The sequence below is a fragment of the Macrosteles quadrilineatus genome, unplaced genomic scaffold (assembly GCF_028750875.1).
Source record: "Macrosteles quadrilineatus isolate MER2022 unplaced genomic scaffold, UCM_ALF_1.0 Scaffold_9__3_contigs__length_116548681, whole genome shotgun sequence".
Classification (NCBI taxonomy): Eukaryota; Metazoa; Arthropoda; class Insecta; order Hemiptera; family Cicadellidae; genus Macrosteles; species Macrosteles quadrilineatus.
Genome location: NW_026542602.1, coordinates 42,644,752 through 42,656,908, shown reverse-complemented (window position 1 = coordinate 42,656,908; position 12,157 = coordinate 42,644,752). Strand labels below are relative to the sequence as shown.

At 32.2% G+C, this 12,157-nt stretch overlaps 1 protein-coding gene across 4 annotated transcripts in view; it reads left to right on the top strand.

Moving 5' to 3' along the window:
- The window catches only part of LOC129002105 (transmembrane protein 47), a 140,163-nt gene that overhangs the window by 9,154 nt on the left and 118,852 nt on the right, over window positions 1-12,157 (top strand). Inside the window, exon 2 of one of the 4 annotated variants that reach the window (XM_054429666.1) lies at window positions 7,079-7,126. The exons of the other annotated variants lie outside the window; for them this stretch is intronic. The gene's annotated coding sequence lies outside the window, so the exon portion shown is untranslated. The remainder of the gene's footprint in view (window positions 1-7,078; window positions 7,127-12,157) is intronic. 4 annotated transcript variants of the gene reach the window in all.

The window sequence follows — 12,157 nt, the reverse complement described above, 5'->3', positions numbered from 1 at the left end:
CATTCTAACTGTTGTAAATCTTTACATCAAAGCAGTAGTCCTTCTGGTGAGTGAGTCTGATCTGCCAAAAAGTGCAAATTTTCACACTTACAACACCAGGCGAGGAAACGACTTCATTCTGCCAGTACATCATACCACGCAGTACGCCAGAAAACCATCCTACACTGGCCGCAAAGTTCACAATAGCCTACCACCATCACTGAAGTCACTGAAGGGAAAACCGCTGAAAACACAACTTCACAAGTGGCTGATAGACAGACCTGCCTACTCCTTGAAGGAATTCCTTGAATCCGATCCGAATCATTAACTCGAAATGAATTTTTCATGATATTGTTAAGCAAAAAAACTCTTGTAGCCACTAGTTTTAAGTTATATTATTGTATTTTTATTGACGCCATTGTATTATTCTTAATGAAAAATACAAAAACAAAGAATGAAAAAAAAAAATACGGTAGATAATAGAATTTTAGACACTGGTGCATTCTGTGACTGGCTCCACATGTTCTTTTTCATAAAGAATGGGGGACAGCTGGTGCATATAGTTAGGATGTGTACTTCAGTGTGTCCAATAGTCAATGATTAAAAAAACTTATGTAAAGATTAATGTGCTTAAAAATTCTTTCTACTTTTAGTCTTACTGGGAAAAAACACTTATTTTTATCAGTCTTTATGTATGCAACCAAAATAGTTTTTCTACATTATTTCTATGGAAATAATTGATGTAATTGCAGTATTTTTGGATTAGTTTAGTTGACTTTGGATACTTGGATGGTTTCTTTCCCGATTGTAAATTATGCAGCCTGTTTTGATGCTTGTTTCATGTCCTGCTACATTTAGTTGTGCCACCAAATAGTCTTTCTCTTATTTGAGAGAAAACTTTACAGCGAGCGCTTTTATTTTGGTTATAAATTTAAAGGACGATAAGGGTGTATATTTAATCTACGGTTTGATCAACTCTGTGTAGGCCTACCATAAGTTAGCGTTCAAGTTGTCCACAATGGCTCATTGTTCTCATTGGTCCAGTGGTTGGGAGTCCATTCGAGTAGTAAACTTTACATGTTGGTTTGCATGCCTAAACAGCCACACAACATTGAATACAAAAGTTAACTAGAAGTATTTGAGGATTTTTATCGGTTTTGAAACTCTCATCCCAGTTAGGATGCTCTATGTTCATGTAGTACGTAGCATAAAAATACCTAAAACTTAGTACTAAGTAGTAGATTTTACAGACTGTGTTAAACAAAGAGAAAGATGCAGGTAAAATTTGCAGAACGTCTGAATTTTTGATGGTTTTAATCTGGGCCAGCTGTTTTATTTATTTCGCTATTAATGAAGATTTTGTCTAAGGAACTTCATTCATGAATTAATTATCTGGTCTTACTAAATAATTGATACTAGAGGTCGTCCAGTGGTTGAAAATTTTACCAAAATTATGTAATGTACAGGCTTCTCTATTTTCACCCCATACTGCAAATAAAACTTGTGATTGTAGTTTCTTTAATTTGTTTTGATTTTCTGTTTATATTTCATCACCAGCATGGCAACCCATAAGGCCCATGTTAATTTTTCAAATTTAAAATTCCTTTTTTTATCATTTTTAAACCTATTTTAGTTTATAAAGGGATTCTGCAGGAAAACATCTTTCTAACAGTATGCATAGATTTTCCCTGTGATGCACTTGAGCTGAGAAAAAAAGGTTTTAAAGAATCATGCTTGCCTATTAATATATAGGTGGATACAACCATAACCTTTAGCTTACATGTAGTACATATACTTATTAAACTTAATTATCTATCTTCATAAATGTAGTACCAATTATTGTTTTTCATGCAGATTTAACAATAATACTTTAATGCTTTATTCTGAAATAACTAAACATGAACACACAAAATAATTTACAAACGTGTGATTGTAGGGCAATAGGCTCGGCCAACATTAAACAATTTTTGCAGACAATCACACAATGCAAATATAGATCTTGTATCTCTAACGCAGAGCTACGATCTACCTCTGTTTGTGTGTAACTTTGGAGCAGTATTTGGTTCACGTTGAAACATATGTTCAGTTACAATAGTATTTAATGTTTGGCTAGTCCTGTGGTTAACACAACATTTCTGCTTTTGGGTTTTTGGGTTCAAATCCTGCTAATAGCCTTTAGCTATGTGAAAGTGCGTGATCTGAGCGGGTTTTTACGAAAAAACCTTAGAACTCTTTATTGAAAGAACCTTACAGATTGCCACCCTAAAAAAAGCGTACAATTAAGTTTTTATGGCAAACTGTTCACAGTTAATACAACCTGGTTAATTTAACTGCTCCTAAAGTCCTTAAAAATTGAACAGCAATAAAAATCAATAGGTGTTAAAAAATATCACTGGATAAATCTATCAATGAACTTACAAAGCTTAGAAAAACTAATATTTTACAGCAATCAACAATAATAAGACAAGTAGTACAGAATTTAGTTAAGAATTCTGCTTGGCACGTTTTTATGTGAAAAAAGAGTGTGAGATGAGGAAAATTACTTGTAAGGCTTTTGGTTTAGGTTTTGACTAAGACTATCAGGCTTTTTCGCCAAGTTTTATTTTATATCCAAGCAATTCCAATCAGGCCTACACAGGACAACTGGATACATTTCTAGACCATTATAAAGCGCTTTAAGCTTTTCTAAAACTAGAAACTCCTAAATTGCAAGCTAATCTCTAAACTTCCTAGCTATACCAGTGCTGAGAAACTTGCCTGATTTGGAACTTTTAATTCAGTCAACTCTTGCTATGCATCTACTTAACTTATACCTTGTGCAAATTTAAGTAGTTCAGTTTGAGCTGTATCATTAGTAACTATATACTGTACGCTTCACCCATTTTGGCGAATTTCCCCATAGGGAAGTAGCTATTACTGTAGGTGGCACAGTAAGACCTGGACACGGGACTAATAAAATTTTTAATTTTGATGTCCCTAGAGGCTAAAAACACAATTCCTTATAATGTTTATATATGTGTATACGTCCGTGAATGCGATAACTTGAGTAATTTTTGTCCGATTTAAAAAAAGTTATGGCTTGAAGATGTAAGGCGGTATAAACTTTAATGAGTTCGCAAACCAGCATAATTGGACCATGGGAACGGGGCTTTATGGGGGTATTATGGGGTAAAAATTGGTTTTTCTTTTTTTTGCCCTCAAAATACACAATTTCCAAATTTCTTATTTAAACTGTTGTAGTTTGCTTATTTCTGGATATATGTTGATCAAACTTGGCCAATTTATTATTTATTGTATACTAAGCTATTAAATTTTACTATAAACACACTTTATTAATCCCCCCCCCCCCCCTAGAGCATCAAACCTAGGCATTTGTTTAACCTAATGCTACATCAACAGATTTATGTGAGAGTCAAATCAGGCAAATGGAAATTGGCTTAGACTGCAGGTTTGCTGTGACGAGGGTATTTTACTCAAATTTGTAATTTTCAGGATGGTAGGTAAACTTAAAAGTCTATGTATCATTAAAAACTTTGTAGGAAAATATTTGTTTGAAAAATTGTTGGTATAGCAACTAATATGGGAGGGATTCTATAAAGATGTTGGCTGCACCAAAACCTACCCACTCCCCTAGGATTGGGTGTAGCTTTGTGGTCAAGTTCCCCTCAGCCTAATTACGCAACTTCAATAATTTTATTACATGGCAGATCCAATCAAGCCTTTGATAAATCAAGAAACACCTCTGTTAGCTTTTTACTAAGAAAATTATGGGTAAAAGCTATAGCCGCAGAGGCTGTTTTATAAATCATCTCTAAGGTGACTAAATTTTTTTTTTCAATGCAGGTTTAGTAATTGAATCTAGCAAAAGTAGCTGTCACTTTATTTAAATTCACCTTAAGCTATTCAGTGTAAACAAGCTTTCATTAGATTATTTTTTCAACTACCCATCAACATAGATTTACTGAGGCGAATTAAAAACAGTAATGTCCATCTCATTTAACCATCACTAAATATTTCTACTCAGAAACCTTTTCCCAGAAAATCTTTTATTTTTCATATTTTGGCAATGTTGTTTTGTAGAGTGTTAACTAGTTGTGACTTTCACCAAGTTTGGGAACTATATAAGCATTATTTTTTAATTCATTTAGACATGGTTCCTGTTTTTGAAAAATATTGAGAAACAGAATTACGTATTTCAGGGTAAATGGGGATGGTCTTTTATATCGAAAACAGAAATATTTTGAAATAGAGTACATTAGTGTGAACAAGTGATTAGTTTTTAAATGTTAGTTGAACACATCACTCAATTCCAATTATGTTAGAGGAAGGGTGTATTGAATATTCAAATTGGTTTGATAATAATAATTTGAAATAAAACATAATTTGACAGCAATGGATAATAGGAATAGTTTATACAAATTACGATCTCTAGTCCTATGCAATTAGGATTTTAAGTGAGGCAGTAAGTTTTTGAAAATTTTTTTAACAGTAGCAAAAGTAGTTTTAAAGCCAAAACACACACATCTAAAAAAAAATCTTCTTTGGCATTTTCTTTTCCTCTTTCAAAGACAAAAGTAAAATATATTCTAAAAACAACCTGACCTATAATGTTTTGAAATTATTATTCTCAGCAATGAATCTTTAAAATATTAAATTGCGCTCTGGAATACAGTAAGAGAATACGTTTCTGAAGACTTACTCTTAAAATAAACATGGTCTCACTTCTGTTCAGTAATGTAGACTGTTACGAGTCAACGGTAAAGGTTATCAGGTTATCAGTGGATCTTGACAGCTATTCTGTCTTCTAGCCACTCTCCTCTTTACTTACACCTCGCTCTGCTTTTCTGAGTTCATTCTATCCATCGTACAGTAGGATATTTTTTGGGTCTTATGAAGAAAACTTCATTATACATTTTTATGTTTCATCAAACTCATTTAATAGCTCAATATATCTTTTTGTGTTAATTTATGTTTATCTACGACATTGTCATTTTTTACGTTTTTGCAAGGGAACGGTCCAAAGCCTGGTCTTGCACTGTTAACTGTATGCACGTCTTGATAGCTTAATTTTTTTAATTTCTGCCCACTAACGAAATTTTATCCGGTTCCACAATTGAAAAATTAGGCCTATATGTTTCCTTAGAAGTTGTAAGCAAAATAGGAGAATCTGTTTTTAACAAATTTAAATTACTCATAGTAAAGAGAATTTTTTGTATTACTCTGTTGAAAAACAAACTATGACAAACTCAACCCTAGGAGGAAAATTTCAGTTGGAACTTTACATGTTTGGTGGCAAGTGAAGTCGTTCAGATCTCAAGTCGTGTTATAACTCTGCGAGTTTGCAACATTTAACTGTGCAAGAGTGAGTTGTATTATTCCAAGTCCACGGAGAACAAAAGTGGTGTAACAAGTTTAGTAATTGAGACGAACAGCTCCATGCACTTTTATGTACTTTGTTGGGGAGAAAGGTAGCTAATTAGACGAAAATACCGTAATATTTCAGTGGAACATGCACATAATTAATTAACGTCATAGTTCTCAGCTGTTTGAGAAAAATGCTGTTTTGTCGGTAATGTATTTTCATTGAAGACGTAAAAACTATGTATTCATGTTAGTAATAAGTATTTGCTACGAAGTTTTTGTGAAAAATTTCAATTTCCTGGAAATAAGTCAGTATTGGTTTAAATATTAGTTTACCACAAAAAAATGTTGTATTTAAATTAGACAAAGATATTACAGTTACCATTCATCACGTTGGTAATGTTGACAGATAAGGGTGGGCAGGAGACAGAATGAATGTTATACAGTTAAACCAGTTATAGTAACAGTTACCATTCATCACGTTGGTAATGCTGACAGATAAGGATGGGCAGGAGACAGAATGAATGTTATACAGCTAAACCAGTTATAGTAACAGTTACCATTCATCATGTTGGTAATGTTGACAGATAAGGGTGGGCAGGAGACAGAATGAATGTTATACAGTTAAACCAGTTATAGTAACAGTTACCATTCATCATGTTGGTAATGCTGACAGATAAGGTTGGGCAGGAGACAGAATGAATGTTATACAGTTAAACCAGTTATAGTAACAGTTACCATTCATCACGTTGGTAATGTTGACAGATAAGGGTGGGCAGGAGACAGACTGAGTTTAATTTTCCAGCCAAGGTGCAGATGAGCCCTGTTGGTTCATTTCCGTTCTACTCCATCATCCAAGTTGAAAACTTGTCCTGTTACAATTTCCTGCTTTTCGACGAATTCCCCATCCCCGACTGTAAATCCACTTTCCTTTCATTTGTGAAAAATTGCTAGTTTTGCGTATCTTCAACCTTTTACACATTTTTTAAACTTTTCTATATATTTTCATAGTAGAAATGGAATTGGAAAACAAATCGCAATCTCAAACTAATTGGACATTGTTATTGAATCAGGAAACGTTAACTGTATATTTTTCCACTTTAAATTGAAAAATTTTTTTTATATCTACGTTGTTTTCACTTGTATTTGCGTTGTAAACTCGCGTAGTTTTTTTGTACATTCTTTGTGAGGGAACGGTTCAAAACCTGATCTTGTTCCAACCTCAACCTTTTGTTAGATAACGTCATGAATTTACAGCCCAATGACAAAAGGCATCTGAATCCAAAATCTACATATCTCCATTGGAATAAAAAATGCTAACACTATTTACTCGAGACAGTTCACATATTGTCTCTTATTATTTAGAGAAATTAAATGTTGACCTATTTTCTGGTGACATGAAGCTCGTTATTTTTATAATAACTACAGATTTTACGGACCTTTAGCAAAGGTGTTTCCTGTATGGATTTAGATAATACCTCAAAATAAGTTTTAACCATTCAATCCATACAGAAATTAAATACATGGGATGTTGCCACGGTAACATATTGTTTCCGTAGTAATCAAATATTTAAATGCCGCTTCAGATCAACAATGTTATTGTATGTGGTCAGCATTGGTGGGCCAGAAGGTTTGTATGTACATTGCATGGTCAGCTCAGCTTAACAAACAATGCATGACATCAGCTGTCCTTGTATGTGTGTGCGTGTGTTTACTAACTCCTGTTCTTTGTTTACAGTTGAATTTTCCTGTGTGCCTTTGTAAAACTACCATCACTAATATAAATGTGAGTATATAATTTATTATCTTAGTTTATTGAATAGTCATTGTGGACTTTAAGTACCATCAGCATTTAAGTTTGTTACTTGAACTCGTTATTTTTATTGGGTATTCTGCTCTTCAGGTAAGTATAACAAATAAATATTACCTAGATGTACTGTTACTCCAGGACCTCCATTGTGCACAGAAAATCTCAGTCTTTATATCTTATTAAAAATATCTATCGCAAATGGTTAGTAAATTATTTTAGGGTACTAGACTTAGATGTGTAAAAAAATAAAGTGCACGAACATCATATAAAAATTGTTTAGCGTCAAAAACCTTTAATTTGTACTTTGTATATTTTTTACAGTTAACACAGTCGAAATAAAGAAATACTCTACCAAAGTATAGGTTATATTTGATCCAATAACGTAAACAGATTACCGTATGCAAGAAGTAGAGCCAAAACCAATGTATCAAGCTATTTATCACTTTAACGACTAGTTCGCCCCGGATCGCATTATTAACACAACACACATTTGTTATGCTAGATAACTACATTATTGGATTACACCCTTAGTATATTTTGAAACTTACTACCAAATAAGTGATGGTATAACAACACAGTTGTTAGGAATAGTTTAGTTTTAGTTTTACGAATTTAAAAATCAGAAATCAATTCTCATTAAATAAGTACGGTATCCACTTATTTAAACTATTTAAAATTGTGGATAGTAAATATGTTTTCACCACACGCTGATGTTTTTAGCTGTTTTACATACGTTAATTGGTGGCTGAAAGTTACATTTTGCTGGCCATGCCAGCTGTCATCATCATTTGGGGACCGAGCAGGTTTTTACATCCCTAGGGCCGCAAAATCAGCACCCGCGTACTTTCTTACAAACAGGAATGCATATTAAATACACAGTTAGTATCCGTAGCATTGCAATAGAATTGTTTTATTGTCACCGTTGCCTAGCAACTATTTATTATTTTTTTTGTTGATTCCTCAGATTATTTCTTCACGTAACCTTAAAGTTGTAGTTCAGTTGACTCTCAGTGTGCATTATTGGTGAATAGTGGTAATTGGGTATAGTGTGGTGGAAAATATCGTTCGTACCACGGACTGAAATGGTTTTACCGGCTCTCGATCGTTTTAAAAACTATCTCGAGCCGGCAAAACCTAATTTTTGACCCTAGGTACGAAATATACTATACTGCTTACAATCTAAGTTTACAACTGTGTTTACAACAGCTGATTTTTACTCCCTATGGAGTTACGGAACCACTTTTCACCTGCAACCCATGTATTAAAAACTGCTTTTTGCTGCAGTATGACAAACAATATAATTGTAATTAGTACAACTATTTTGTGAGTCCAACTTTTCCTGATACCATTGATTACAGATACAACATTATGAGTAGTTCTAACTGTATTTTCAGCAGCTTCAAAGGACTTAATTTTATAGTTTTGTGACCAAAGCTTGTTACTAAGCAGAGATTAAACTTAAAATAGCAAAATAGATGAATAAACTAGTAAAATGTTACAGGATGTGACGGTTGAGAACAACCAGTCCTGTAGGGAACAAAGAATAATCTCTTGGGAAATTATCATGAGCGCTAATTAAATGTTGCGCTGATTAATGCAAACATAAGCATAATGCAGATGAGCACTGATTGTGATACACTAACAAAGCTTGCAATGAGGGCATTATTATATTCTGTAATACTAAAACACATGCTTGATTAAAGGCGTGTTTGTTGGATCCTTTTTGTTTAGAAAATAGTTCCAAACAAAGCCGTAATGATATGTACATCTTTGCTTGGTGAATTGAATGTTTAATGTTTTTTCAACATCATTTTGCAATTGCATTTGATGTCAATAATGTTATCACTATCAAAATTATCACTATCAAAATTATCACTATCATAGATATTAACTTAGTACACGTTTTTACAGAAAATATTTAATAGGCCGAAAGTGACTTAAAATAATTTTAACAAGGCCTATATAGAAATGTATAAACTTCGTAAACGTTTAAAAAATTAAGTAGTTTTTAAAACACAACGTAAAATAAAAAAATTGTCCCATGAAAATATGCTAAAACATTAATCTTAGTAACAAAGCTACATAAAGCATCTTGCCACACGGTCATGTTCTGTTAATATTTGGGTAAAAATACACCGTAGTAACGTCCCTATATCACAATAATGGTGATATAGTGGTAAAACAGATTGTTTATATATTTATACAGGGCGTTACAGCTAAAGTGTGACAATAGATAACTTTTTTATTATGATAAGGACAGATAACTTCTTATTAGGCACTCCCTTTTATTTTTTAAGATGGTTTTTAGTTTCAAAAATATGACTGCCATTTTCCAATATGGCCGACAACTTTAATATATCTTATTGAACATTATTTGTTTTATAATTGTTTTTGGGATTACTGAAGTAAAAACAAAAAAAATTAAGTTCACAATATAAATTTTAAAACCATATAGCAATGAAAGTCCAAATTTGCATTTAAAAAAATTAATTGTTTTGACACAAATTTGATTTTTACACAGGTTTTAAATTCAGATATTTGGTTCTATTTCCATGATCAGGAAATAATATCTTAAGTAGTTTAATTAGTGATAAAGTTTAATTACGAGTTAATAAATTTATACCAATGTTTGACCAATGTAAACTTCAGTTTGTTGTATGAACAAGATTTTAATTTTTGGACAGTTTTGGTTAAGTTACGATTTCTTAAATATCTCAACATTAGTTTAGTAGTCAGCCTAAAATTTACATCAGTGAAATTGTGTAAAGAAATAACTAATGAGAAATTTTCCAATGAAGAGTGTTCTATACGTGATAGTGTAGCCAGTGTTGCCAGATCAACCAGAGTAAATTATCGTACAAGCAGGTAAAAATTATCATATTTGGGTCAAAACTATTGTACATATAACATTTATTTCATATTATGATATAAAACATACAATTTATAAGATAAAATAACCAAACACTTCTAGTCCAACTAATATAGGTTAGGCCTATGTTTATTGAAGGCTGCTAGGAAAGGAACCTTAAAAATAGTAATCTTTGTGAACTTGTGTGTGAGGTTGTGTGAAGTAACTCGCACTTTGCGGTTTCATCAAAATTATCTTAAAATTTTTCAAAAATATTTTTTATGAGGAAGGGCCGAAAATATTGTGCAAATACGATTATGGTGTACAATTGGCAACACTGGGTAGTCTGTGATATACTTGTTTGAGATGTTATAAAGCAAGGTTGTTTCATCAGTGTATTGTAGTAGCTCTCAGAAGTGGGTGTACAATAACATGTCAACTTCTCAGTCAAATGTTCTGATAACGCTTTCCAGCTAATATTATCCTCTTCAACTTCAGCTCTGGGAACATCTCTTGTATCTATTCTTCTGTAAATATTAAGTCCAGTTTTTGTTTTTGACAGCTCTTTGTAAACTTTTTGTGAATCTTTTAACCTTCTTTTAACCTTCTTTTAACCTCCAGAACACACACCACCTCTGAGAAACACCTAGTGAAATAGATTTTCAATAGATTTTCTAAATCCTTAAAACTAATCAGCAATAGATATATTATTTGTAAATCTAAAATATTAAAAAGGCTTTTTACTCTGTAGCGTAAAATAGCTACGTTAGATCCGCAACGCATGTATTCAAAACGGCTGTTTTTTTCTGCAGTATGACAAAAATTAACTTAGTAAAGTACTATGTTTCACTAATACATTGTGTTATTTCTTAAAGATTGTAAATTTCCAAACTGTAGTAAAAAAAAAATAAAAAAAAATCCAAGAGAAGATACATAAAAAAACTAGATAGACAATCTAGCTCTTGGAATATTTCATAATTTGATGTGCACAGTAGGATAGCTTTACTGCAGCTGACATTTCAATTCATGATTGTTTTTTCCCTGACAAATTGACATCTCCACCTCATATGTTATTTCACAGTGTATTGAAATATATGCATCTGGGGTTGACTGGAATTACCTTTACCAGTTAAGTTTAGTTTGATAAAATATGACCAATGTTTGTGTGTTAATTTAAAAAAATATGGGGTACAGGTACCGGTACTGAAAAGGAAGATAGTTGTCCAACTCTAGAAATATTTGGGAGAGCTCCTTATCGATTCACAAATTAGGTAGAAGACAGATGTAGGCTAAACTTTTAGAAATACCTACCTTATTAACCAATTCATAATAAAATAAACTATATAATAATAATCAGTCATATTAATTCATAATAATTGGTCTAAAAGATCAGTATAGGTTTGATTATATATTTAATTACTAAATTTGGGGTGTCCTAAGGTTCAATTTTTGAACCTTTCTTATTTTTTCCACCTAATGGGCTTTGAAAATAACCATTACTCATGAAACATTATTCATAAAAATACAAAGCAAATGAACTAGATTCAATTTTATTTACAAATTCATTGAACATACGAAATAGCTTAAAAACTTAAGGAACTTCATCGATGACCATAACCTTCCCACTTTCCAATTTCCCACTTACCAAAAAATAAGTTTAGTTATTGTCGTGGCCTTGTGTGTGCACGCGTATTTTGTTGGGTTTGTTAATTGAAAAATATAGCTTAATTTGAAAAGATTTATTTTACAATATATAATTGATTGATAAAAAAATGTGTAATGTTTATGACTTATTTAACATTCTAATTATTAATAATAACATATGATAGATATTTCCTTATTGCCAACATAGGATATTGAATGATTATTTAACATGTGGTTGATATACTATAGTTATTATTGTATAGCTCGGCCGCTTAGAAAACGACCTCCTCCAGCATTGGTTTAGCATTAGCGCGCAGGTCGTTTTCTAAGCGGTCGAGCTATAGCTGATTTGCCTAACGTTTTTCTGTATTCCTAGTTTGAAACTAGTATTCCTACTATCACTGGTATTTATTCAATATATACTACCTGTGTACATAAATACAAACTTTGAATATGATTAACTATTACCACATAATAAAAATCCTGATTAAGATTAAGTACATTAAGCTTATCTA